General features: G+C 42.9%; 1 protein-coding gene across 1 annotated transcript in view; it reads left to right on the forward strand.

Annotated features, from left to right (window-relative positions):
- The first annotated feature begins 4,908 nt into the window (after nucleotides 1-4,908).
- The window catches only part of TMEM200A (transmembrane protein 200A), a 70,049-nt gene continuing 49,272 nt past the window's right edge, over nucleotides 4,909-25,685 (forward strand). Inside the window, exon 1 of the mRNA XM_045843485.1 lies at nucleotides 4,909-5,857. The gene's annotated coding sequence lies outside the window, so the exon portion shown is untranslated. The remainder of the gene's footprint in view (nucleotides 5,858-25,685) is intronic.

Here is a 25,685-nt window from a genome sequence, read left to right on the forward strand (position 1 = left end):
ACTCATGTTCATAAAAAAAAATGAGGGAGCTAAAAGAAATGACATATATGATATTTTAAGATTATTTTCCAGGAACTTTAAAAACTGAATGTAGTACTTGAAAGAAAATTTGACTTATTCAAGTTCATTATAGCTCATTCCCTTAAAGAAACGAGTGTTTCAGATCAGCCGTGGTGTAATGAGCAATGATTCTAGTGTCAACTCTGGTCAGATAGCTCAGCTGGTTGGAGCATTGACTTGATAAGGCAAGGTTGCAGGTTCAGTCCCCAGTCAGGGCACATATAAGAATCAGCCAATGAATTACTAAATAAGTGGAACAAAAAATTGATGTTTCTCTCTCTCTCGCCCCTCTTTCTGTCTCTCTCTTCCTACCTCTCTTTCTCTAAAATCAATATAAATTTCACCATGGCTTTAAATAAATGCATTAAATGACTATTGTAATAGAAGAGATGATTGAATCTGATGTTTCCATGGAAAAGTGAAGATATCAATATTTCATTATGTCCTAAAATAAATATGTGGAATAGTATTGCCAGGGCTCCTTAAAAGCACAACTTAAACTGTATTGTATTTTACCAACATTGAGGCTTAGTTAGGGTCTCTACCTAAGTGTAAATAATTATTGTTTACAAAGTCATTTCTCTTGGCAGTAGAAGGCATGCATCCAGATATTTATACACATTTTACAGTTCAAAATACCACATCACCTAGTTCTAACTTAATGAAAAAAAGAGCTAATATAATTTTAAAGAAAGACCTTATCTTTTTTTACTTCACAACACCAAACTGAAAGATTTGGTGGATTTTAAGTTTTTATTGTATTAACTAATTTAATGTGAATGTACTGTTGACTAGATTGAGCACATAATTGGAGATTAAATTCTTTTAAGTGTTAGGTTGAGAGGGCACCTCTCCTTGGTAGAGGATGTAATACTCACACCGTGGTTGAGAGATGTATTGAACATCTGCTATGTGTCAGGTTAAGTGCTTTACAAATACTGTTTTATGATCACTGAATCTATAAAACAGTACTGCATTATAAAGATATATAATAATATTGACATTTATGGATGAGGACAGTGAAGCTCAGAGTGGTCAGTACAAGTTGAGATTTTACCCTAGTTGTTTGATTCAAAGGCTATGCTATGAACAGCACACTGCCATCAGCAAATTAAATGTAGCTAAAAAGGCAACATTGGGCCTGTGCCTCCAGAGGGAGCTAATATGAGGGGTGATATAAGTAGAGCACCAGGAAAGTTGCAAGGCAACATGAACTGTGTCCTAGTGCAGCACTTCTCAAATTTTAACAAGCAGACAAGTCGTATGAGGATGCTGTTAATTGCAGAGTGTGGTACAGGTCTGGGTCGCGTCCTGAGATCCTGCTATTCTAACAACTCCCCAGTGATGGCAATGTTGCCCATCCAGAGACCACGATTCTACTAATCAAGAGCTAAAGCCCAATGACCAATTCAGCACCACGGACAGAGGACCAGGTGCGCTACCACCATCACCTTCTCTGACATTTCTTTCAAATTTCTTAATATCTTCTGTGGTTGGATTATGGTAACAAAACACATAGATAAATTTTTTTTAAAAGTTACTTCTTGGATTTCTATCAGCTCTTTGGTGATCCTCCCCTTCATATAGGTACAAATCTGTCCGGAGAAGAGAACTGGGGCTTCAGAGAGGGCGGAAGGTGCCCCTTTTGCATTTTTAAAAGGTATGTTGCCAGTGCTCCTCGGGTAAAAAAGAATTTAATAAAGTTTATTATCAAGTAAGGAAGTTAATACAGAATTCATAAAATATTTAAGTAATATTACCAGCCTCAATATTATAAAATATTTACTTGAGAGGGGTAGCACTCTAACTTGCACATTTGACAAACAGAAATTAGCAACATCTTTTTGCTGCTAAATCTACTGAACTCTTTAGTCAATTGTACATAATAAGAGAGAAAATTTTAAAATATGTCAAAGTGCTAATCAAAATCAGAGTAAAAATGATTTTAATATTTTAAAATGTGTTTCTGCTCCCTTTTTTCCCTCTCTGTATTTGTTCCACCAAATTCTAAAGGATAGAATCAGACAGGTCATTTTCCTTGGTGGACATTGTTTTCATTTACACCCTACTTTGAAACAGCAACTATGGCTGCTAGCAGCAATACCACTGGGACTTTAAGACTATCAATCTAGTTCACAGCTGGAGCAAAATAATTCAGATAACAGTTTGGAAAACAATTCAACTTCTTTTCCTTTGAATATATTTTTGTTTTCTGGTTGAGGACCCCATTCTCAAGTCTGGACATGCTATGGGCTACACTTATGGCAAAAGAAAATGGGTATAATTTCACATAAATTTTCTAATAGGCCCTTCCTTAGCCTTGTTACATGACCTACTTAAGAATACTTACTGTTTTGCATTCCACTGTATGTTCAAAATTAATTCATTAAACTGTTGTTGCTATCCATTAGGTTTACATTTGTATTGTACCAAGAGTGAAAATGTTGATCTTCCTATTTCAACATTTTTCTCAAATTAATTCTTGATTCCAGAGAAGAGCCTTATGGCTTTTTTTTACTATGTTAACAGAATTAAAATAAGTGTGTGTGTGTGTGTCTACATGTTAAGGAGCTATGTCACAGGTAAAGAGTCTTACATGTATTATTTCATTCAATTTGCACAAAAATACCTTGCAATGGGTACTTAGTTCTGACTTAAGGGATGGAAGAAATAAGGTTTGAAGTCCCTCTGTAAGTAGGTAATTGAGCCTGAATCTCAGGGAGGAGTGCTCTCTTTCACTATGCACTCTTATAAGATGGGCTTGTTCTAATGGAAATTTATACATCTCAGAAGGATATGCAAAAAGTATTATGTGTGGAGTACAGTGCAGCTTGATGGTAAGAGGTCCCATCCATTACTTTAAAAGTGGGTATGGGGCTTTGTTCAAAATTTATTACTGGCATGGTATATTCACTGGGATTTTCTGAGATGAAGAGATACTAGCCATTAGCAGAGATTAAGTAATTTTCCTGAGTTTGTCTTGAGCATTCGATGCTTGAGAAGAATTTGTAACTAATATCTCAGGGGTTGCTAGGTCTACTGAACTGTAGATAATCCTCCATTTAGAAGACATGTTACCCTAGTGTTTTCTGAGGCTGATAGTCATTATTTTTAAAATAAATGTAAATAATTCCCTTTTGGTGGTCTTATGTATGTAGTCACCTTTCTGTTACTTCTTTTAGGGCTGAATCATTGAAATTTAAGTAAGTTCAGAAATGAGGAGTCATCAATATCTGTGGCCACTAGCATGTGCTAACTCTTTCATCAGTCTCTCTTTGAGGAAGGCTCAATTATTCAATGTCTAAGATGGTTAGATGACCGTTTTAAAATTTCACTGCTTGTCTTAGATAAGATGTCTTGCTTAATGATTTCTAAGGACACTCTGAGCCTGTTCCTCATTATTCCCTCGGAAGCTAGTGACCATAACCTGGAGGTGTCCACTGCCAGGAGCTTTGTAGAAAAGGTGACTTCAAGGTATTTCTTTATAAAATGTAGAGGTTGCAACTAGAAGCAAGACCTGGTAGAATCACACACCTTTGATGGGGTGCCTGGACAAATGTGTAAGAAAACCTAACAGAGTGAGCAGGTGGCTGTGGGCTAAAATGTACTATATGCAGGTGGGGTAAAAATAAAACTACAGATGCTTTATAGCCATGACTCATTCTCCACATCCCTCCCAACCTGTTTAGTTCATTAAAAAAAAACATTTTGATTGTGAAGTTTTTACTAAAAGTGTCAAATCTCCAAGTATTGGTAGTCAAGATAGAAAGATTGTACCACAAGCAATCCATTTCTACAGCCTCTTACCAAATTTCCAAGATTTTTTTTTAATGTGGAAAGTTTTGCATGGAATTCTCTCTCTTCCCCTGCACCTCCCCCCGTCCCTCTCCCACTCACACATTTTCTGCCTCCAGAAACAAACTCCTCTTGAAAAAGGAGTTCAGCAGACCACACATCGAAATACACAATGCACTGCACCAGAATGGTATACTTACCTTCTGGTCTAGCGATTGTCAACATTTTTCATCTCGAGACACACATGAACTAATTACTAAAATTCTGCGACAAAAAAAAAATTGAATCATTTACACTGGACGGCTATGGTGTTGGCTGTCGTCATTTAAAAAAAAATTATTTGACAATGTAAGGGAAAAGAAGTCAGCGTCCCTGACTAAAGAGTCAGGTATCGTACATTTTAAAAAGTTCTTACGGCACATCAGTTGCAAATCGCTGCTCTAGGCCATCACCTGAAATACATTCAGGAGACACACGGGCACACGCCACTCCCAAGCGCTGGGACCTGGGAGCCCTGGTGCTCTGACGTGCTCTGGGCTGTGGCTGGAATAGCCAGTATTCCAGTTTTACATGAAACTTTACTTGCTGAATTGACTTGGAATCATCACTTCTGCCTCTGCCCTCTTGGAGGTAACTGTCACATTGGTTCACCCTGTGAATAAGGCACAGCCTCCGCTCACTGAATGTTTGGGGGGAAGGAGGAGTAGTATTTCTCGTTGGCTTTGGTGTTTGGAGTTGAACCTCAGTACTGTTCTTCGTAGCTCTCAACGATCCACTTCATGCTCCTTGTCCCTGCCACTTTCCCAGAGCCCCTTTCCGGGCCAGACTCGCGGTTTCTCCGTGGGGCGCTCCAGAGCAGCGTGGACAGTGCGGGAGTTTGCGGTGTCGCTCGGAGCCGGTTTGGCTCCGCTCGCGCAGCGCCCGCGCAGCCCGCCAGGGGGACCCCGGCCCGCCCGGCGGCGTCTGATAAGAAAGACTCCTAGGGGCGTGGAAGCGAGGCGCCTGCTACAGGAAAACCGGATTCCGCCGGGACTGTGCCACAGCCCTGGGGACTGGCGGGTCGAGATCTCCCGCTCCGCTACCCGAGGTTCCACCCCAGAAAGGGCGCGCCCTGCGGTGGGTGTGTCCCTTTCCATCCTCCGGCCTTCCAGCCCCGAGAAGACCTCCTGCAAGCGAGTATTTTATTTCCAAATATAGGTCTGGTCTGGGTGACCCTGGCTCTAGAAGTGCAACTTTGCGGCTGGGGCGCGGGTCTGGGGGTGGGAGTCCTGGAGTGGGGAAGAACAGATCTTGTCTGCACGGATCACTAGGAGGCGGGACACGGCCGGGAGTTCCCACGGGTCGTGGGCGGTGGCGAGATTGGCTCCGGGCAGCTGTCGTGCGGCTACGCTCCTGGAAGCCAGCCTCGAACCCATACACAGCCCCCCACTGGCCTCTTAGGTACTTAGGGCGGGAGATTTCGTTGGGATCCGTCTGGAGCCGAGCGGAAAACTTTTCCTTTCCCAGTCCCACGGCCTCTTTTGTCTTTCTTGGCGGCGGCGACGCCAGAGCTGCGAGTCCCTGACCCGGCCCAGCGCGCCCCGCCTGCTGACCACCAAGGGCAGGAGCGCTGGGATTCCTTGCTCCCTATGGCGGCGGCCAGAGGGCCCCCGACTAGTGGGAGTCCCAGGCAGCTGAGCGCCCTCCCCTCAGAGGCCCAGGCTGATCCGAGGGTGCGGGAGTAGGGACGCCCCCGTCCCCCCACCACGGTCCTGCACCCCTCGCCACCCACCCCTTTGCCTGACTCATCCGCCCCCGGTGGCCGCGCGGCATCCGCTGCCCGAGCCCCGCCGGGATGGGGAGGAAGACAGCGGCTGCCTGCGGCAGCCGAGATTTCTGCTGATGCCCCCGACCCCAACGCCGCCTCCCTCGCTAGCCTCCGGAGGCGCCAGACGTCCCAACAGCTCTTGGGGTGAGAGCCCGGAGAAGCGACTGTACCTCCCAGTCCCCGCGCTCAGGACAGGTGAGGGGGAAGGAAAGGGTGCTGTCGGGGTGGGGAGATGGGTGGGCAACAGCGGCAGCCGAACCAAGGCGTATCTTCACCGCCCCCTTTCCCTTGCTCCAGCTTCCAGAGTTAGGGTAAACACTGTCTCCTGAAGTTTGGGAAATAAACTAAGTCCACCATCCTCAGTTCTAGACTCCCCGGTCCCTGGAGCGCAAGACCAGCCCTGCGGAGCAGTCTCCGAGCGCCCGGAGCCTTGGCGCGCCTGGCTGGGCTTCTCCAAGCTACACCCTCCTTTGTTTCCGTTCCAGAGTCAGCTTTCTCTGTAAAGGTGTTCACAGCGTTAATTTATAGTAGCCCTTGGCAGGAGCAAAGTGTGTTCAGGGGCTCCTAACGCATTATCTGTCTGTGGTAGTATCTACATAGGCAAAATGGAGAGGCGAAGCATTATTTGCCAAACTCAGCATTACTCTTCTCCCTGTACAGTCTGTCCTTAAGAGAAAGGGCTGAGGGTTTGCAAGATTGGCCTCATTAATCATTCTTTTGCTATAATTAATTGTCCAAGCCAGCATTTCATATTGGGTGGTTGTAAGCTCTCTACTGTGTATTTTCTGCCCTTAGGTTTACACTGAAAATTGTGTGTGTGTATTTGTGACAAAAGAAAACAACAACAATTCATTGTTCAGTACCAGGCGTTGGTAATGTCAGAAAGTCATATGCTTCACATCTGTGTAATTTACTGATTGTAGTCAACCGCGGAACACCATAGTCTGGTGTATGTAAGAAATAAGTATCCTGAACTAGTGTCTCTTACCTACCTTGCTTTTTCTTCCAAAGACCTTCAGAAGTAGTGTGGGCAGTTGTATATATTGAAAACATTTCAAGAGTCAACAACTGTTCTTACTTTTTGAGTAAGAATATTAAACTCTTTTGGTTTTGCAGTCAAACCAAGGTCTGGGGTACAGTAAAAGCTGTTGACTTTGATGGTTTGTCATGCCTTGCATTGCGGTAACACTTACTACCCAAAATGACCTTCAGTTTAGTATTTGGCTATTGATACTAGAATATAGAACCGTTTTGTGAAAAGTAGGCTAAATTTTTAATCTTCTTAAATCTTACTCTATTTTTCTGCTACTGTTTACCCACCCATACAGAAGCACTGGCTCGTAGTTTTATGCTTTTCAAACAGCTTACATGAAGAGAAAGTGTCCTTTTAAACAAAATATTTCCACTATGTGGAAATACAGTTAAATGCTTTAGCAATTTAGTGTTATGGGTTTTTTAACTCTTTTTTTCAAATTTTATTTTGATCATTGTTCAAGTACAGTTTTCTGTCCTTTACTCCCATCTCTTTTTACTCTTAAAAATATATTCTGAGGTGTTAGGAATGATTTTCTCTAAGGAAGTCCTAAATAGAGAGCCCACAACTGTGAGATGATTTAGCTGTAATGTGTAACCCTGGTTATATATAGCTTTGTGTCCCAGGCTGGGGAAGCTCAGGGAAGGAGAGTTGCCGCGTGGGGCGGCTCTGTGTGCAATTTCCAGGCAGTTGGTGCAGGAAGGTTTTACTTGTTGCTTCTGTGTCAGGTCCAGGTAAGTGCATGTAGAGTCCCAAAGACACCTGTAATCAGAACGGGTTCTGAAGGAAAGATCATTGTGAAGAAGGGTGACCTTACTTGTTATTTTAACTCGGAGACACTTTTAGTGAAGATTTTGAATGCACCAAGAGTTCGATTGTGGTAGCTGGACTGGTGTACTTTCCACATTTTGACAACAGCTTGTTGGGCAGAGGAAGGCAACTACTGATGTATAGGGGGAGTAAATCCGAATTGTTTGTTTAAATGTTCTCATTCTCACATTGACTCTTCTCTTAAAGGAGAAGAAATTCACCTTTAGCTTAGGGAAACAGGGAAGAAGAAAGATAAAAGCAGATGTCACTTTTTGTATTTCTGAAACTAAATAAGTAGAAGATAAAGTATGTCCTCATGGTGATGCATATTGCTTTTCTAATAGAATGTAGAGTTTAAAACAGGAGGTAGTTTAAAAATAAATTTCATTTAATGTTACTCTCTTTAAATAGGAGACAGCATGGGAAGTCTTCATCAAGGGAAACACAATTGGAATAGGAACTTGTGTGGAGACAAAACAAATCTGCAGTGATATGACCCTTTTATTTTATTGAAGAGTATATGAATTGCAGTTTTATCAAGTGTGCCCATTTCAGAACTTAAGGTCTGTTTTGTCTGCAAAGGTGTGACATGTACCCAGCACTGAGAAAGCACAGATGAACACTTGTAGGGTCAGACTCCCTGCTGCAAGACAAGGTAGCTACTCCTATGGGAGTTTACAGACTGCTGAAAAGGGGACAGGAAAATGTGCCCCAGTCACTAGGGTCCTGGGGTGGCCCTCGAGCGTTAGGGGTTGCCAAAGGCATTGGAGGGGGAATTAGAAAAACCAAGTTGTTGTCCTGGCCAAGCCACTGATCATGTGACCCTGAATACATTCCTCGGCCTTTCTGAGACTTCGCCATCATTGACAGATCAAAGCTTTTGGACTGTGATCTTTCCATCCTCTTTTTAAAATACTGCTTGACAGTCCTAGAGGAATTAAAGAGAGGGAGAAATCTGAATGGAGTGGAGAGGTGTTGGTGCCCTTAGTAGAGTTAGGGTGGGGAGAGGACACAGGGAATGGGTATTGTGATGATAGTAGGAGGTAAGGAGATCTGACCTGGGGCATCTGGCCCATCTGTGTTCACAATGCACAGTCAAGTAAATATAAATACCAGCCTTCGCTTAGTACTTGATGGTTTTCAGTGAGTTTTCACAAGTAATGGCAAGTGATTTTCACAACCCAAGAAGCAAGTAGAGCAGAAAGGTGATGAAACCGGGACTAATGCTGCACAGTAGCTCGGAGGAGCAAGCTCCGTTGCCTTTCTGCAGGATTTGTAGAGATAAGAGAAGCTAAATAGGACATGCTTTGGAAAGCTTGTGGAAATGGGAGAGAGTGATAAGGTTGGTGTCAGATTTTAGTGGAGGTTCAAACTTCTGAGTAAAAATTTAGGTTACATTCTGGAAGGGAAGGGTCTCTAGTTATGAAATAGAGACTTGAAAGTCTCTTGAGTTCTGATCGCTGTTGAAGTTTAGTCTGATGACTCCTGTCTGTGCTTCCTGTCAGCTCACCTCCCTCTCCTTCTCCAGCAGGAATTCTGGGGATTTGATTATTACAGAGTCATTGATAAGACTCTTCCAAGAGCTTTCAGTGCAACCGGTAAAGGGAAATACTCATATAAAGGTGTGGATTTTGGGGCCATTGTGTTGTGCATTAATGGGATATGTTCGAGTAACAGGTTATGCTTTGAAAACTTTATTGCTGGAGGTGAAATTACACAGAAGTCACAGAAATTCCTTCCTGCAGTGTCCTCGTTGTTTGCTCAAAGCATTAGGTATACCAAGGGGGACAAGCCCCTCCCCCACCACCCCACTCTGTGTTCCTGTGGAAGAGAGTTGGTCAGGATTCATCTGGTTATACACTCGAGCGTTAACTAGGTTAAGCAAAGAGGAAGATTTATTGGCTCATGTGACTGGAAAGTCCAAAGGTGGACTTTGCTTCAGTCACAACTGAATGCCAGAAACACACAATTTTGTCAGTGTTCTTTCTTTCCCTGCTTCTCAGCTCCTCTTCTGGGTGAGTTTCATTCTGAGGCCCTTTTCCACGTGCCAAGAAAGATGATTGTCAATGGTTCCAGGCCTGCATCTCTGGGTGTTAGATCCATAAGAAATAAGAGGTCCTGTTACTACTAGTTCCCATTTACAGAAATCTCCTGGAAGCACTTGGATTGACCCTGCTTTGATGTCATTAAATGAGACTCTGTGCCCATCAGAGAGGGGTACCATGGTAGCCTTGGACTGGGCCATGTGCCCAACACTGTGTATATGATGCTAGTGGTGGGGTGGAGTAGAGGAGACTATTAGGGGCACCATGACGGACAGTTCTGTCCACTCACATTGAGGTGTGGTTCTCCCAAGTTAATGATGTGGTCAATCAAAAACAACGGACTGCGGCTGTTAAAGAGAGTTGCCCACTCCTTCTTTGGGACAGTCACCTGCACTGTGATATCAAATTTGCACAGGGAGACAACTCAAATGCCATGCAAATTCCAGAAATGGGACCTTCCTCCCAGCCAAGGCAAAGCCTGGTGACGAAATAATGCCCCTCATGTCTTGACGTTGCCAAAAGGACTGCAGTTCACAGAATAGTATTGCATGAGGAACCCACCATTTATCTATATCTGTGTACTTTTAGCAAACACTTTGTGCCTTATTTCCAGCTTAGGAATTTCATTTCCAGAAGCCCTGGTCACTTAGAGATCATGAGATCGGAGGCTCCTACTTCAAGCATTATACATCAGTGCAAGTCTGAGCAGGGAAGTGAAGTGATGGACACAGAACTATTGTTTATATACATTCGTTGGGTTTGTGGGAGATGGGCAGAGGGGAAGCAGCAGGCTCAGATTAGGGTTATCACTTAGGAAATAGGTCCCAAATTAGAACACTGGTGTATGTGGACAACATTAGGAAAGTCTGGTGAGGCTGTATGTCAGGATGAAGGAGCATCTGTATTAACAGGAGCATTTTTGTGACGAACTGGATCAAGAGGGACTAGACCAAGTAGATGGGCGGGGCCAGTAGGTGAAATGGCTGCGTATTGTGGGCAGGTTCACAGCAACCAGACTGTGTAGAAAAGAGGCCTGTGGCCACCAGGAGTCCTAGGGACAAAACCTTTATATGTATAGCACTCACTTTTATTGAAGACCTACCTAACAGATTAGATCCCATGCTACTACATTCATTATGTTAAACCTCATAATAGTCCTCTAAGGTGAGAAAACTGAAAGTCAGGGAGGTAAGTAACTTTCTCAAGGTTATGTGGTCATTAAATGGTGGAGGTAAGACTCAAATCCTGGAGGTCTGAAACAAAAAGCTGTGCTTTAAGACCCTGTGCAACATAACCTCTCATGCCGAAGGTCAGAATACAGGGTGGCAGGCCGATTGAGGGACAGGTGCAATGTTGTGCCGTCTAATAGGCAACCAGAGTGCCAGAAGTTCAGTTCAGGCAGAGAGGGTGGGATAGAGGTTGTCAGGGTGAAGGTGCAGAGCAGCAATGCTCAGAGGCTAACTGGACAGGAATGCCAAGTTAAAATAGATTCTTGGTGTGGGATCTGGGATGAAGCAAGGAAAGTGGATGGGAGTGGTTTCAGGAACAGGTGGGCAGTTCTGTAGAACAACTAGGGCTTAATTGTTGATCTGACAACAAGAACTCTACCATCTGCTCTGACGTCAAATATTCATCCTAATATAAGTCACTAAGAATATGGAATGGGCGACTGACTCCTCCTGGGGAGACTGGGTTCTATTAGTAGTCAGTCCCTGTAAGGAAAAAATAGCTAGCAATTAGAGTATTTTCCATGCACCTTACATACATAATCTCACTAAATCTTCATGAGAGACCTAGGAGGGGAAATATTAGGGCTGTTTTTTAAAAAAACCAGGAAATGGTGGGGGCTTAGAGAGGTTGTTACTTACTCAGACTTCTGGAGCTAGACCAGAAGATGACCAAGTGGCCATGGATACGCAGCTCCATCTGAATCTAGACCTCTTCCTGGGTCTTCAGGGAGTCATTCTGGTCCTCGCAGGGCAAGGTCAGTTTCAAATTGGGCCATAGAAGTGGGGAAAGCAGCAGGGGCATATGTTTGTACAGGGAGACCATGAGCTAACTGTCGGACATCTGGATATAAAAGATGAAAGCAGGTCATCTGAAGACAATGGTCTGGCAGGGTTATATCCGGCATTGGCAGAAAACCTAATAATCTGGTACATTGTTTTCCGCCTCAATACAAGATCTCTGTCATTATGTAAGATCCATATGTCAGCAAGTCAGATGTTTGGACAACTTAATTTTACTTGCTGATTTCAGTTGAAGAGCAGGGACCTCCGCCAGCTGCTATGGCCTGGATTTACCTTTATATGTACAGGTACACATGATAAATAAGAAATAGAGAGGGAGAAAGAAAGAGAAAGAGAGTGAGGGAGAAGAAGAAAGAGAAGCACTAACACACACTGAATGTGTTATAAAGGTCTAAATGAAACTATTTACTAATGGAACACCGTTGTATCATTCCCCAACAAATGCAAGGTCAAATTTGTACCTGCTTAGATGTATGACTGGAGGTGGGTCTTCACTATGTGTAGTGGACTGTGTTTATATGAGATAAGAGGAAGGGGAATGAGAAGATATGTGAAAAACCGTATTTGAGGCATTTGTGAGAACTCATAGCCTATTTGGGGAGGTAAGCAACCATGCATGAGACTTTTAAAACAACACAATGGAATAATATGATTTTTAGAGTTGGAAGGATCCTTTAGAGACTAATCAAGATTATAGTACTAGCTAACATTATGAAATACAAACATAACAGTAGCAGCTGAATGTAAGTGTTATGGAGACTAAAAGAAATGGAGCCATCTGAAACCTGGAAGGTTTCCAGGAGGAGGAGGTGAGTTCTGCTGAATACACGTGGGCAGAGAGATGAAAGGAGAGCATTCCAGGTGGGACTGAGAACTTGGCGACAGTGTGCTGATTGGGGCAGGGGGGTGGTTAAGGGAAATAAATGGTAATGAAAAAATGCAATAAAAATAAATGGAAAAAAACAATAATAAAAAAAAGAACTTACCAGTGCTCTCCAGCCAGATACCACCAGGAAATTACATGTAGTAAAATAATGTTTGCTGCTTATTGTGGTGAGTGAGAATACACACTATAGGGAAAAGTGGGGCATCTCTGTAAGAGGGTGTTAGAAATTAGTTATTATGGGATTTGGGCTGTGTTAAGTGCTTTGGGAGAGAGATTAAAGAAGCAGGGCTTTGCTCTGGATTGGAGCAGGGATAATCCTATGATTTTATTTCTTACTAAATCTTACCTAAAAGGAGGCAAGGCCAGAGAAGCTAACACTATAATCGGCAAAGAAGCATCAGGCTCTCAGTAGCCAGATTAGGGAGACATTGGTCATTTTGGGGTTGGATGGTGTTTGTGTTTTTGTTTGTGTTCCAATATGAGTACTGGTGGTCTTGTTTCTGTCCTGATCCGTGATGGTCATGAAGCATCCTTGTCTGGTGTGGCTGTTCTGTGGTACCATTTCTGTCTAACAGGAGGACATCAGTCCGTAGCTGTGGGTGCCAGGCCAGTTCCCAGGTGTCAGGAGCTACCCTGCTCTTTCAAAAACTGGAAATGATACTCTAGAGTATATCACATTCCATGCACCAACCAAGATTTCTATTACAATAGGACTCTGTTGAAATGATTTTTTAGATAATGCTATATAGTACTGTGATCTTGATTACTCTTTAAAGATCCTCTCAACTCTAAAAATCATATTATTCCAAGTTGTGTTGTTTTAAAAGTCTCATGCATGGTTGTTTACCCCTCTACTCTAATAACTGATTTAACAGGATTTATTAAATGGCCACTGTTTACCCGGTGCTGTGTTAGATTCTGGGGATGTCAGGATGGCAGCGATCTCAGGAGTCTCATAATCTAATGGAAGAGCCAGATATAAACCAATGATCGCAGTACATTGAAATGAAGCCGGTAGAGGTAACAGAATAGGTAAAGAATGCGAGGGTCTCTTGGAATAAAAGTAATGCTGAGCAGGAGCAGGCTCTTTCGCAGATAATGAACTAATCACAGAGGTGCTGATAGGTTGGCAGCTGCTGTTCCTTTTTGAGAATCAATATTTTTGGGCTGAAATTCAGGGTGAATCCCCCCCAAAAATATCTCAGTACTGATTTTGGCATAGGAGAGGCACAAATTTTCACTCAGGGAATGTACATGTGCAAGTATTTGTAATATTGTAGAGTTAGCATTTCTGAAGTGATTTTATTATTTCTAGTCATGAAAGCAGTACATGCTCCCAATAAAAACTTTGGAAAATATATTAAGTATAAAATATCAAGGAGAATATTTTCCTATAATCCAATGACCCAAAGGCAACCATAGCATTTTGGCATTTTTCTTCCCTTTTATTTTTAATGAATTTTTCCATAGTCAATAACATATTACAACCTACTCTGTTTGCTTAACTTCATGTCCTAAATATTTTCCAACTTCCAGGCAAGCTTTATTAATGTCTGTATAATATTTGATTGTATGGATACACCATAATTTATTAGTCATTCCTTCAAAATTGGACCTTCAGGCTGTTTCCAAATACGTTATTATAAATGGCATTTTGATGAACTCTACAGATTTCTGATTACTTCTGTAATGAACAAGATCCATGGGAAGGGTAATTCCTGGGTCAAAGGTAATGAATGTCTTAAGATACTTGATGGTTTAATGCAAAACTGGTTTGTAGAATAGGGGAATTTGTGATTAACAGTATACAGAAATACCCCTTCACTATACACTAGGGGTTTATTTGTTTTTAAAATTAAAAAAAAAATGTACTACCCACCGTGGTTGGGTAGCTCGGTTGGTTGGAGCGTTGTCCTACACACCAAAAAGATTACAAGTTAGATTCACAGTCAGTGAACATGCCCTGGCTGGTGTGGCTCAGTGGATTGAGTGCCCGCCTGTGAACCAAAGGGTTCAATTCCCAGTGAGGGCACATGTCTGGGTTGTGGGCCACGGCTGCCGTGAGGGTTGTGTGAGAGGCAACCATGCGTTGATGGTTCTCTTCATCTCTTTCTGCTCCCTCCCCCTCTAACCAAAAACAAAAAGTTAAATCTTTAAAACATCAGTAAGCATGTCCTAGGGTGAGGATTCTTTTTGAAAAAAGTTATCACTTCAAAACAAGTAACAGTTTATGCTCCCAACTGATTTTGTTCCTTTGTTACCAAAAATTGTCTTTTAGAATGTATACCGGTAAAAGATTGTGACGAACCACTCAATTAAAAACATATTTACAAGTGTTCTTGACTATGCAGATCGGGGCCCCCAACAGAGAGAAGATCAATGCGTCTCAGAGTCAATGATATGCACGTTCTGGGCGGGCACTCGGCGGACCATAGTGCCGAGCACCTGCGAGGGACTTGTGCTGATCTTTCACATTTGAATGAAATATTGTTAAATATAGAAAAATGATGCAGGACAGGAGCCCCGCTCTGCGGAGCCAGCCCTCTGCTGGCCCCACGTCTGCAGCTGGGCGGCCAGGTCCTTGCAGTCCGGAAAGCCGTAACTGCTGTGCACGTGGTCCCTACGCTGTCCGGTGGGCTGTGACCCAAGTAAGGGCAGACCCGTGTCTGTTTTATTCCTGCGTGTGTCCCCAGAGGGTGGCCCGGGACCAGGCTGTGCCGGTAGGTAACACATATGGTAAGATGTGTTCTGATGTTTGATGTGAGAACGGTTGGGATTTCCCGCCCTCCCTCCCCTGACCCCACTGGGGGACCTCTCCTCCATTGGTCACTGATTCCCTCACCGCAGGCTGAAGATCTTGAATTTGAACCTTCTGATTGCCTTCCCTTTTCCAAAGAAGAGCCACCGCATCATAGCATCTAGTTTTCCCAGTGATGAACGTTGACTCCTTCCACAAGCTGGAGGAACTTGAATGTCATTTAAACTGCGAAAGAGTTTTGTTGTGGTGTGAAAATATTGCTTGAGACTACAAGGGAACTAGTAAACTTGCCCTAGTGGTCAATGTGAGGTGGATTTTGAGTGCCAGTGTTAATTTTTCCACAACTGCTATTCTCCTACAAAAGTAATTCACAACTAAAATGGAAATAATTTTGGTTTTCTTCGAAAAGTTGAAGGAGAATATTATGCCATTATGACTCCATTTTCTTTTATGGACCTCAGTCAGTAATTTGGAACAAAATGGTTTTCATTCATTTGTTCACCAAATCATTATTCAGTGAGAGTCTCTCAACAGCTGCTATTAAATGACACTAACTAACTGTAAGATGTGAGGCACATCTCACACAATGATAATATAGAAAACCATGTAGAAAAGCATGACCTATCCATCTATTATTTGCTTTCTAATAAGACATGTAAAAGTTCTCATAACATGCATGAAATAGAAAACACAAGCCCTGTGGGAGGTTCACTAGTTAATAATTGATTTAGTACATGTTCGGAGCCTGCAGCTCGGAGCAGGGTGGGGAGCCCGACACAGGTCGTGGTGCGCATACATTCTAGTCGGGGAGGACGGGCGGCAAAGGAGTGAGTGCGTTTCGGGGGTGGGAAGGGCTAGGAGGAGAGTGAAGGAACCTGATGTGGCAGACCGCCTGGGCTCCTCCAGGCAGTGGTTGGGGAGGGGCTGGTTGTGTTTGAGGCTCTGGAACTAAGGCCTTAAAATAATCAGGGGCCAGCCTTGCCTATTTGCGTGCAAAGGGGGTAGGCTTCGTTCTCAGTTGCAGTGGGAAGCCGTTAGCAGGCTTTCCTTTCGGAGTGTGACAGGTGAGGTCACTTACTAGAAAAGGAGTCCAGGTCAAGAATGGAAAGTGGTGCCTCTTCACTGTGATGATGGTCCTGGGGGTGGGGGCAGAAGCAGTATTCACGTTTGTCACTCCCTGTAGTGGTGCTCAAAATGTGCCGTGTGTCATGTGTGACCAGAGTCCTTCCATAAACAGTGTATCCACCTTCAAAGGGTTTTTTAATATAAATAAAATAAGAAATAGTATTATAAATACTGTCTTCTCGGTAAGATGTAAATACCTTAGTTCACGGCAAAGATTTTTGTTCTGTGAAGCATATATTTTTACTTTTCTAAAAAAGATTTTATTTATTTATTTTCAGACAGGGGAATGGAGGGAGTAGGTGAGGGAAAGAAACATCCATGTGTGGTTGCCTCTCGCACACCTCACTGGGGACCTGGCCCACAACCCAGGCGTGTGTTCTAGACTGGGAATCAACCCAGCGACCATTTGATTCTCAGGCCAGCGCTCAATCCACTGAGCCACACCAGCCAGGGTGAACCATATATTTTTGAATTGTACATTCTATACATTCAGTAAATGTTTGTTGAATTAATTATGTTGAATCTTCTCTAATGTCAGGAAAAAAACCACTTTAGCATATAAAGTCACATTTAAACACAGTGTTTTTATGAAAAGACCAAATAATTTTTTGAAAAAACTTAGATAAAATGTTAACTGTATTCTGATATTAATAATATTTTAAGATTATATTCAAAATGTTAAAAATTGAAATACTAAAAATTAAAATACACAGCTATAATTATTTTTATGTTTCTCCCCACCCCCACCCCTTCAACGTAGGGAGAACACTCTGAAAAATCCATCTGTTAGATCAAGGTTTCATTATCATCAGTTAGTCTTATCACACTTTACTTGGCATATGTGAAAATTCCTTATTTATTTTGTGAGTTTCCCAACCTTTGAACTAATCTCTATTCAGGAATCTTCTGCTAACACCTGCAGGGTTAGAGCAAAGCTGAGAGTTTTGAAATAAGAAAATCTATAAGCCTCCCTGATTCTGAGCTTAAGGAAAGGGGATGGTAGTGAGTGAAATTGTGGATTAATTCACAAGAGCTTCATATTCAAAATTTGGTTAAGTGAGTTCTAAGAGCCATTGCAAAAGGAAGACAAAGATGAAAAAGACAGCACACGCCATCCGTCTCCAGGTAACAAGGCCACCTGTGTCCTCGTTCTCATTTCTACTCGGGATTCCCTGCTCTCCTGCCCCAGCTACCAGAGGCCCACTGTTCATTTGGTAGGTGTTGGGGGACTCAACCCCACCTGCCACGCCACAAGCCCAGCCTTCCCTTCTTCAGCCTCCTGGAAGGAATGGGGGTTGGAGGGCTATCTTGTGGCTCTCCTGCTTTGTGGTCCAGGGAACTAAGCTGCTCTTCCCAGCCTTCTCCCTGGCCTTCATTTACTCCTGCATCATTGGATGCGAAGATTCTCAATCCTACTTCCTTTTTCGTTTCTTGTAGATCATCACTCATTCATTCATTCCTTTATTCATTCAAAAAATATTTTCTGAGTACCTACTATGTAGTATTTTAGGTACTGGATATACGTGTATAACAGGAAACAAAACAACGTTTCTCTCCTTATGATAAACATTGTTTCTATCCAAAGTTTCTCTACATACCAGTTGGAGGAGACAAGCAATGCACATATTAATTTTTTGTGACAAACAATAATAAGAAAAATGAAGCTGGGCTCAGGGACAGAGAGCACATGGGATGGGAAGTAGTAGGGTATAGTCTCAAAAGCCCCTCTGATGAGGTTTGACATTGGACAGAGACGTGAATGAAGGGAAGGTAAGAATCGTTAGAATGCCTGGGGAGGACAGTATCAGGCAGCAGGAATAGGAAGAGCAACGGCCTAGAGGAGTCAGCAGGTGAGGTAGGAGTTGGCTTGGAATGTTTGAATAACAAAGGGCCAAGGTGATTCAAATAAAGCAAGGGTTCATGGAGAACTTTGGACTTTATTCTGAGGAACAGGGGAAGCATCTGCTGGGATCCTAACCGACAGTGAGAGCTTTGCTGGGCTGCATCCTCAAGGTCATTACTAGTCTCAGAAGGAAACAGGCAGTGAGTGGAGGCCTGTGTGTCTGCATTCATCACCTGCTTGATGGGCCTGAACTCTAATTCAGGGTTCTCAGAAGCCGTGTAATCAAATAAAAATGACATTGATATAGACCTTGAAGCAAGCATAGCCCAGAGAATTCCAAAGCCAATGGGAGTTGTTTTACTTTGGGTGTGAACAAAATTTTGCTGTGATTTTGAAACAGGGTGCATTCACAGATTCAGAGCATGAGAGCTGAGAGGAGGCATTTTCCATCCAACAGTGAGAAATATGAGGCCCGAGAGGCCGTTTGCTTTTTCTAAAGCCCATTTACCAAATACTAAATGCAGGTACAGGATTAAAATCTGGCTTTTCACCACCTCATCTGGGCCCTTGAATAATTATGGCGAAACACATCCGTTAAGGAAAAGAAAACCTGGAAAATTCAGGTTGAAATTCAGGTTGAATTAGCTACTAATAAGAACCAGGGCTGCTGGGGTCAAAGACTTGGTGTATTTCCAGAAAACCTCCTTAAACGTCAGCATTCTTTTGGTCAGAAGATACTCACGGAGCACTTACTCTGATGTAGGCACCGGGTGTGTGTGATGCTGGGGGAAATGCTGTGAATGGGTCGGAGAGGGAGCTTATACTCTGATAGTAGGGGCAAAAACAATTACATCATGAGTAATGGGTGTAATTAGTGCCACAAAGGCATACAGGTTGCTAAGAGAGAGGGCTGAGTCACAGGGTTAGTGAATGCTTCCCCAGGAAATGTAAGATGAGATCAGAAACCAGAGGAGCTTGTCTGGAGAAGATGCGTGCCAGAGAGAGAAATCCATGCAGGCAGGTTGAAAAGGGAAAGAGTTTGTGTTTTGTGAGGAGCAGAAAGAAAGCCCTGTTACTGGATCATAGTGAGCAGGGGAGAGAGGGTAGAAGGACAGGTTACCAGCTGGGCAACAGTCCACCACGTAGTGCTGTGAGTAAAATGGGGAGGGTCTGACACTTGATCCAAAGTGCAGGCTTTGGAAGAAACAGGAAGGCCAGGAGCTGACCTACATTCACACAGAGCTCCAGCAGTTTCATGATGAAGGAGTTGGAGGAGGCAAGAATGCATGAGGGAAGAGAAAACAAGGCTTGGGCTTGGGTGGCAGCACTGAAGATGGAGAGGAGAGACAGTGAAGAGGTTTGTAAAGCAGCATCAGCAGACTTTGGTAACTGATAGCACGTGGGAAATTGTGGCCCAGGACACGCCAGGATTTTAGCATGAGCAAGTACGTGGATGGTGGAAGACTATACTCAAGTTCCATTCATGAGTTCAGGTTTGGACGTGCTACATCAGAGAGAGGTGCCTGTGAGACATCCCAAGGCAAAGCACAAGTAGACATTTCCACAGATGGGTCTGGAGCTCTGATGAGAAATTTGGAATGGAGACATAAATTTGAGAGTCATTAGCATGTAGTTGGTGATAAAGCTGGGGAGAGAACAGAGACTGAGCAGAGAAGGTGACTTAGGAGCCCACTTTGGGGATTTCCACATTTATGGGTGGCTATAGAAGCCTGTGGAGACATAGCAGCCCTGGAAATGGGAGAGGAGCCAGGGGTGGGGTGTCATTTGTGGGAGGTGTACATGACATTAGCATTGAAGTTTGGCACATGCCCCTCAGTGAGCCCTTTCTGAAGATTTGGGTTCCATTTCTTTCTCCAATTCCATCCACCAGTGAAACTCTAATGTTGTCTATAGCCTTCCAACTTTTGGGTGCAATGAGATTAGAAACTAGCTGAAAATTTTTTTTTATTTCATGTCATAGTTGTTGATACTGCATAAGGACAGACTAGATATACCAGTCATACTTTCACAAAAAAAAATAACAGAATAGCACATCTGAAGGTCAGTTGCATCATGCTGATTACTAATCTATTTTTACTATCAATTCTATTGCTGCCTTCCAATTTAGTAGGTCTTTATATATTTTAAAGGATTTGAATATACTTTAAAAAATGAGACATAATTGATATATAACACTATATTAGTTTCAGATGTACAACATGGTGATTTCATATATTATGTGTATATTGCAAAATGATTACCCCAATAAATCTAATTAACACCCATCACCAGAATAATTAATTTTTTTTGTAATGGGAATTGTTAAGATCTACTCTCTTACCAACTTTCAAATATACAATACAGTATTGTTAACTATGTCACCACGCTCTGCATAACATCCCTAGGGCTTGTCTTATACATTTATTTTAGAGCATTACTAGGTCACATATCATCTTTGTGACAGATGTTTTTAAAAACCACAAATAGAGTTTTAGGCTGTTTGCTTTTCCTGGACATTACAAGGGAAGTATGTAATTTAAAAGAGGAGTGCTTGAGCAGCTATCAGAAGACTCAGAGGATTACCCTGGCTCTGATCACAAAATCCATTTTAGCTCATTAAAATCACAGAGAAAAACACCTGTTACTGAGGGTGGTCTGTGATGGCCCCGGAGGGAGAATCACATCTTTGTTTCCGTTTCCCTGCAGAGAGAGACACACTGGAGAGCTGCTAGTAGTACAGGGAACTAACGCTCAGAAACAGACAATCCTTCTCATGTGAAGTATTGTCAAATTAGAGGTGATTAGCTACATTCACTTGACATTTTCTCTAATCTTCTGGTTTAGCCTTTTACTTTTCTATAGTTATTATATTTAATCATTACGATTCAGCAGTAACTTTGTTTATCAAAAGAAGTTATCAGAGTACTTAATGGTGCTTATTATGGCCCTAGGACCTTCTTAAGTTACGACCGAAAAGTGTGAAGTGAAAACTCTCCTGGACTGTCAGCCCTTTGGGAGTTAGCACCATGCCCACCAGAACCCGCTGCCATCTGGCCGCCTCGCTGACGTGGCTCTTCTTCAAAGATATTTTAAAACATATATAGTCAACTTTTGATTCTCTGGGCTATTTATGATTTAAGTGAGATTTTGTTTGACAGAGAGTCCCATTACCAGGGGTAGTTTGAAAATCATTGGGGAATTTGAGCTTTACCACCTAAAAGCTACACCAGGCTGGTCACATTACTTAACCCTGCTGGGCTCACTCGTCCTTAGCGGGGACGACCTGACCACCTTAGAAGGGTCGTTGAGGGTTACAAAAGGTCATGTCAGTGAAGGATCTGCACAGCGGGTGGCACGAACTCAACACTGCCCTGTGTGTTCACTTCTCTCCTGCTCCCTTCTCTCATTCACCCCCCAGGGTGCCCTTTGCACCCGTGCTCTGCTGGGTGAAACAGCTGTTACCTCTGCCTGTTATCTACGCTGAAATCCTTGCTAGGGGAAGCACTCTTTGTTTTTCTAGATCCACCTCTTCTGTCCTGTTTTCTCCTGCCTCTCCTGGGAGGGTAGGCTGTACCTCCCAGCCCTTTCTCGGTGCTTTGCCCACACCAGCAATTAAGCCTGATGCACTGAGAGTGATTCTCGCAGCTTCTGTCTCAATCTGATACCAGGAATGTAAGTCATGAAAGTGGACCTAATGTCTCCCTTGGAGCAGCGAAAAGAGTTGAATGGAGGTTGGAAGGAGGGTTTTCCATTAGCGGTGTCACCGCTGGCAGTGCTGCAAGAACAGAGCACACTCTGGCTCTAAGATGTGACCTTGAGCCTTTGGGACACCTGTGGATGGGGGTCTGGAGAAAGGCTGCAGCTCTCTAAGAAGTAGCCCTTCTTCACCTGCCCAGAGAAATTTTCTACCCGTCTTTTGGGGGAGGGGCCAAGGCAGCTGCACTAAGCAGGAACCTGTCTGCTGGTAAGTCTGCCAAGTTTCTGTTACTACGTTTCTTCTGTGGAGTCATTCTTCTGAGGCTGGGCTATCCAAGGCACCTGTGCTGGCCCCCTGGTGACTCCAGACCAGACGCAAACTCTCACCTGATGGATTGTGTGAGCTCCTCACAGTTGGGTGTGGGCTCCACTGTGCTCAGGACTCCTGTCCGTGGTTAGTGAACTGTTGAATTAGATTGAATTAGGGCAGCAGCTCTGAAGGGTTCATTAGGCACCTGTAGCATTGGGTACAGGAGAGTCACCTTGACCGCGAAGTTGGTCTTATCAAGTGAGGATCTTAACTAGTTCAGAGGAAGCGCTGTCCTGACCAGAATGAGGCAGCCAGGTCGGGCACGCTGGCACTCCCAGACTCCGCCAGATGGGGAGGATTAAATGGCAGTAGATAACCCAGTTCTTTTTTTGGCCTTATTCATTTTGATGTGTTGTAAGATCCATGAAGCCATTCTAATAAAATTTAAAGTTGAACGCTTGAATGCCTGGCGGCGGCAAATACCCTGGTTCCCATAACTCATAACTCAGCCCTGTCTTCTAGATATTGCTTTCCAGGTCTCTCTGAAAACGCCGATCGACGAATTCTGCCCTGTCATGCTCAAAACCCACTGTCTCCGTTTTTAAAAAAACCTTTAATGTTTTAATAAATCACATTTGGTAGATATAGAAATAAAAAGGAATATCAAAAAGTGGTGACTACTGTCTTTGGAATGAGTACAGAATTTTTTTTTCCTTTTAAAATTGCTTCTGATTAATTCTGACAGTTACCAAAACTTTGAAGGCCAATGAACCCAAAGAATAATTTACTTAAATAATACGAAAAAATCACTTTCTTAAGTACTTTCTCAACATTATAAGTTGATTTTACCTTTATTTTATATAAAATAAATTTCCCCTTTATGAATGTATTTTTTTAGTTTATTATAAACATTTGTCCTGGTATTGAAGTTTTTGTAAGCATGCCTTTCTAAAGGACACATGAATGTTCTGTTACCTATGTGTTTAAATTACAGTTTTTAATGAATAAGAAAGGGAATGTTAACTCGTGTGACATTTAGAACCATCCTTTGCAGTTTCCTTGATTTAGGAAAGAAAAGCATGTTTTTCAAATGTATCATTGGGTGTTTTGGCCTTTTCTGTCAATTTGAAGTGATGATCAAATCCCATTGCAGTTAAAGTTGTCAGAGGGCAGATAACTCTCCTGCAGACTTTTCTGACAATTTTTTCTCTTTTTTAAAAAAGATTTTATTTATTTATTTTTAGAGAGATGGGGAAGAGAGGGAGAAAGAGAGGGAGTGAAACATCAGTGTATGGTTGCCTCTAGCACACCTCATACTGGGGATATGGCCTGCAACCCAGGCGTGTGCCCTGACTGGGAACCAAACCAGCGATGCTTTGGCTGTCAGGCCTGTGCGCAATCCACTGAGCTACACCAGCCAGGGCAAGTTTTTTCTCTTTTTAGAAGTTTCATGGTGTCAGACAGTTTGGGATTGTTTTTCTTTGTCTTCAAATATTACAAAAGTTTACATTTGGAGTACATTTATTTACTACCTCTTTGCAAAAGAATTTATCTCTAGCACGGTGGTAGAGAGAAACACAAGAGACCATTCGGTCATTTTTAATACAATCTTTTGGATGTAAGTATGGAAGGAAGTAGTCAGAAGAAAAGTGTTTATCTAGAAAGGGAATTCGCTGGGTTAACATTGTGCGCCATGCATGTACTATACTTCTGGAGCATTACTAATTATGGAGATTACATAATAACACTTTACATTTCTTACCTCGTGGAGCCACCACAAGGCCTGGGGGTACCAGGGCTCCCACCTGGGATCACCTACCTGCAGGTGAGTGAGTGACCAGGGGGAATGACATCAGGGCTCTGGGGGCCTGATTGTCACCTGGAAGGTGGCTTTTTATGGTCATTTTTATAATCTGTTCTTCCAGTGATATAACGGAGTTCCTTTAAATTCTAAAGAGTTTATTGTCTGGGACTTGTCAGGCCATTCTTGTTGTTGTTGCTGCTAACCTTATTACATAAGGCAGTTGTCTGTTTTTGCCAAATCAAAGTTCCTCCAATAAATTCTTTTAATGCGCAATAAAGATAAGTCGCTGCCCTGGTAAAACATTCACTGTAAAAGTCGGTTCATAAATCATTTTGTAGAGGAGGCTGTTTAACAAGGTTGTTCATCCAAACACCCCAGAGGAAATGTCCTTATTGAGAAGCCGTTGTCTAAAGAAAACGTTATTTCTTTGCAGTTCTGTAATTTTATAATGACATCATGTTCTGCTTGGAGTAAAAGGAAGTTTATAACCTTTAACCAGCTATCCTTCACACCCTTTTCCATTTTCAAAACCTTTTCTAAGAGTCTGAGCATCAATCAACTCATAATGCTGTGTAATCTCACGTATTATAAATAAACCACAGGAAGAATTTTCAGAGGAGTTTTTACAGGTGACCTTTTTTTGCCCTTTGACCATGTTGTGAAAAGGAAATGAAACTCCCCTTTTCCTGAAATCATATTGATATTTTGGGGGAAATTGCTTACATATTTGTGAGAGGAGGGCTCTTAAACTTGAGCAATCTGGAATTTTCCTACGTTCTTTATTTCATTTGTGTGTATTTATCTGGGTTTACACAACAACTGACAAGCAGTCGTTGCTAAAAATATCTAAAGGATTGAAGGAGCTTTCTGGTTTCCCTTCTCTGAGGTGCTCCCAGCCCCCTCTCTGGAAGGTAAATGACGGCTAATGAAGTGAGACAGGAGCTGGAACAGGGGCAGGTCCTGTTCTCCGAACTCAGGGGAAGGGCGAGTGACACTGGTGTGACAGCATTTGCGTGTTTGGAAGTCTCTGCAGAAAGGGTAGCAGCCGCGTGTGCGTGGGGCAGAGCCGGCAGCTGCTCTGGACTGAGATTCTGCCCGTCAGAGCAAGTGAGGGCTGCCTAATAGTGCACCGTTCCCTGCCTGCTTTTAGGAGTTCCTGAAGGAAACCATGCTATTGTCAGCCATAGAAGCTGGCTCGTGGGAATCGATGGTCTTTTCAGACCAGTAGCGAGAATCTGAGAAGTTTAAAGAAGACTTCTAATCTCTTCATCTGAGATGTCATTGCAGCCTCCCCGCCGCCCCCCCGCCCCCCGCCCCGTGGATGCAGCATTGCACAATCTCTGTCCCTTTCCAACAATAAGGAAACCGTCTGGGTTTAAAAGCTACTCTAGGTGATTAACCCTGAAATACGTTTTCACACGCACCCACACAGGAAAAGAAAGAAAGAAAAAAAAAAACTAGTCAAAATATAATCTCAACAGATAGGACCTTGGACCATTTTCTCATATAGCAAATTTGTTTTGCATTACAATACTGCTGTTTTAAAACTGTGTTAAAAGGCAGTGTTTTTGTTTCTCCATCAGCATCTTGGAAGGCTAGGTCCCTGCAGGCCCTCCCTCACAGAGAACCTGTTTCTAAACCTTTCCATTGCGGCGGAGGCGGTCACGTAGCTTACTCCAAAGT

The sequence above is a fragment of the Phyllostomus hastatus genome, unplaced genomic scaffold (assembly GCF_019186645.2).
Source record: "Phyllostomus hastatus isolate PE091 unplaced genomic scaffold, TTU_PhHast_1.1 phas_contig_40, whole genome shotgun sequence".
Classification (NCBI taxonomy): domain Eukaryota; kingdom Metazoa; phylum Chordata; class Mammalia; order Chiroptera; family Phyllostomidae; genus Phyllostomus; species Phyllostomus hastatus.